Here is a 3643-nt window from a genome sequence, read left to right on the forward strand (position 1 = left end):
CCCCCCCCCCCCCCTTTTCTTTGCTAACTGTGGGAGTGGCAGACAAGCAACCGTGTGTATGCCAGCCGGGTGTCGGGTGGCTTCAGAGAGGGGAAAGGTCGTGACCTCTGATGTTTTCACTTTTTAGTTATTAAAGAGAAATTATGATAACAATTATTGATATATTTTTGTTCTTGTTCCTTTCAGTTATCAAAAAGACTTCAAATGCATTGTATTATTATTGATATCTTTTTGGGGTTTTTTTCTTTTCTATTTTTCTTCTTTTTGTTGTTGTTATTTTGTTTGTTTCTGTTATAATTTTTGTTATTGTTCTATCTAGTTATTAAAAAGAAAACAATATTATAATTATTGATATTCTTGCTCTTGTTTTTTTTTTTTCTCGTTCTTGTTTGTATTCTTGTTTTCTAGTTTTCCTTGTTTTTCTTCTTACTGTTGTTCTTCTTTTTGTTCTGGTTCTTTTTCTTGATCGTTTTTCCATATCCTTCTCCCTCCCCCCTTCTTCCTCCTCCTCCCATTCCTCCTCCTCCTCCTCCTCCTCCTCCTCCTTTTCCTCCTCCATGTGTTCTTGTTTTGCCCTTGTTCTTTTGCTTGTTCTTGTTCTTGTCTTTTCCTTGTTCTCCTTGTTTTTGGCTGTGAGCTCAGGTTCTCTATAATGTCCAGCGAAAGTCTCTGTAGCGTTCTTATTGGAAACTGTACATCTTTGTTCTTTTTAAAGGGGGGGGGGGAGAGGGGTTAAAAATCTTTTAAAGTTTTTTTCACTCTCTTTTTTTTAGAGCGCTCATTTTGTTGTTGTTGTTATTGTTGCGCGTTTTGTACATTTATGAGTCGCCAACTGACATAATAATATTTTGTGTATCTGTGCTCTAATGCAGGTGTGTTCTTTTTAACATAATTTATAGCAAACGAATTGAAGCCGCAGAGTTCCTTTAAAATTGCGTTTGGTTGTTGGCGGTGCTCTGGTGTGGTTTGTTACTTCCATCCTATCAAAGATCTGTTGTCCTTATCTCTCCTCCTTCTTGTTTGTGTTTGCTACTCTCTTACAACACCTCTAATTTCCGGCACTTTTATCAGCTAACTGAGCTGCAAGTGACGTTGAACGCTTCTTTCGGAAATTTTTTTTGCAAAAATCGCGAATCAAGTAGAACCTAGAACATGCAAACTAAAAAGCAACAACAGCAAAAAACAACAACAAACAAACCAAAAAAACAAAACAATCAAAACAAACAAATACAAAACAAAGCAAACCCCCCCCAACAACTCGAAATGAAACAAAACTGAAATATGAAAAAAAACAAAAAAACCCGGCTATACGGCGGTCTCGAGGGTCTGTCCTTGAACGATACACAATTCCCCAAGGTAAAAAAACAAAAAACCAAAGGGTTGGAAATTGGCGTAATGGTGGTTTGTCCGTGTTTGTGATTATCGTGTATTATTCATGCATCGTCCACGGGGATAAATAAGGTGGAATTCCTTATTTCTTTGTGCACTTTGTAGAGAGGTTCCTAAAGTGTAGTTACACCGAGACCTTCGCCAATTAGTGTCCACTGTAATGGAGGTCAGAAGCAGTGCATGAAGGTCTAAGCCCTTAGTTCTAGGCTGCAGTGCTACATGCACGCGGGTGGCTCGTTAATTATACATTGGTGGATGTATTGAAATCGGACTAGAAACATTAATGCCCCGTGCCCAGAGAGTTGCGGCCTGCCTGATTTTTCTCCATGGATTGGGAAAAAAGCAACTACAGGCGTTGTCCAGTTCGACTAAAATCTATTGTGACCTTCAATAACAAAGTATTTTTTCCAAGGTAGGAGACGAACGATCGGATCTGCACAGCTTATTACCAGTTCATTAAAGAAATATTATTTATCTATTTTTTTTTCATGCGGAATTAGGTGATGCACAGCCCAGGTGTGGAGAAACTGACATTGATAGATCAAGATCACTCTCGATATATCCCAAGCTTCGGGGATTAAAGAAGTTGTCATCACAGAAAATTGCGATTTGCGGGACTTGAAGACTTTATGGAAGTGTAGTAGCAGGAGTCAAAGGATTATAAGGAGTTAGTTCCCCTCACATCTGTGAGGTAGACTCGACCAGTGTAATAGTTCGCTTAGATAATCAGCACGTCTGGGTGCTTATAACTGTGGCCCGAAAGGGGTGGACAGGGTATATGCGACAATGAAACAGTTCTGACTGCTATGCACATGTTCCCTTCAAATCTATTGGTTGACTCTTCCAGCCTCACTTTATGCTTACTTAATCAAAGCTTGTGACTGCTTATGGAGTGGCCCGATAGGGGCGAACAGGCTATTTCTGTGGCAATGAAACGGTTTTGAAGGTTAGGCATAGTCTATTGTTCATTGGTGATTATGAATGTCTTTTTACATTTAATTTATGAGGTTTACGTCTATTGGTGAATTTGACTGCGACAATGTTTCAAAATTAGGAAGGGAAGCAGTGATTATTTGATTATATAGACGCTTCGCCTCTGCCCTCAAACGAATTTTGGTAAGTACATTACTTTCCCACTATGGAGGTGACTACGTTTAAATGTTTGTCCGTTTGTTTGCCCGTAAGTGTGATTGTGTCGCTTTGTATATCGTCGGCTATGCGTTAGCTGGAATAAGTCCAACATTTTAAAACATAAGAAAAAACACAAAATAAAACCAAAATAAAACAACAACAAAAACTCGCTGGAATCAGGCACTCGTTAACTTTTGAATCATGGAGTTATTGGTATCATCTTTAAGGTTGTTCATTTGTCTTGCAATTGATGAAAAAATTTCCATCTATTTGAATAGAAGTCCAGATATTTGCGATTGAAGGAGATAGGGGTCGCTTGGTTTCAGAAGTAAAATTTGCGAGAAAATGGCTGGCAAAATTTGGTGACTTCCATAGTGAAAAGTTTTTTCCATAAAATCCACTCATAAGAATATTTTTGGATGGACATATACGGTATTGAGTAAAAAGACAAATATTCGAAAAACATTTCCAAACTGGCCGGAATTGCAGCAGAACCTCTGAGAACACTCAGAAACATTCTCGTCTTAAGCGGAAGCATACAGTGCAAGCTGCAGATTTCACGCTCTCAAATACTACAAAACTGACAAGATCGTTCACTGTCTATAGCTGGGTACCCATTTCCACCTGGGTGAAGTGAGGAAAATTTGTGCAAAGTGCCTTTCCCAAGGACACAACGTCGGACCCCGTAACGGGATTCAAACCCACGACCTTACGGTTGCGAGTCCGAGAGCCTAACCTCTAGGCCACCGACGCTACACGAGCCTGTGAGCTTGGGGGATCGGGGGTTCCTCGACTCTCAGGCCTGATGTTGTGTACTTTCCATAATTTCCTTCACTTCACCCTTGTGTGAATGGGTACCCAACCAAAGACAGCGAACGATTTGGTAAATATGTTAGTTTTTCAGAGCTCATAAAATGACTGCTTGCACTGTATGCTGTATGCTTTGCAGAAAGTTGAGATTGTTTCAGAATGCTATCAGGTCTGAGTGAGCGGACATTAATAAATCATCATCATTATCATCATCATCATCATCATCATCATCATCATCATCATCATCATCATCATCATCATCATCATCATCATCATCATCCTCTTTCTTCTTCTTCTTCTTCTTTTTCTTCTT

Source organism: Aplysia californica, unplaced genomic scaffold (assembly GCF_000002075.1).
Source record: "Aplysia californica isolate F4 #8 unplaced genomic scaffold, AplCal3.0 scaffold00189, whole genome shotgun sequence".
NCBI lineage: Eukaryota > Metazoa > Mollusca > Gastropoda > Aplysiida > Aplysiidae > Aplysia > Aplysia californica.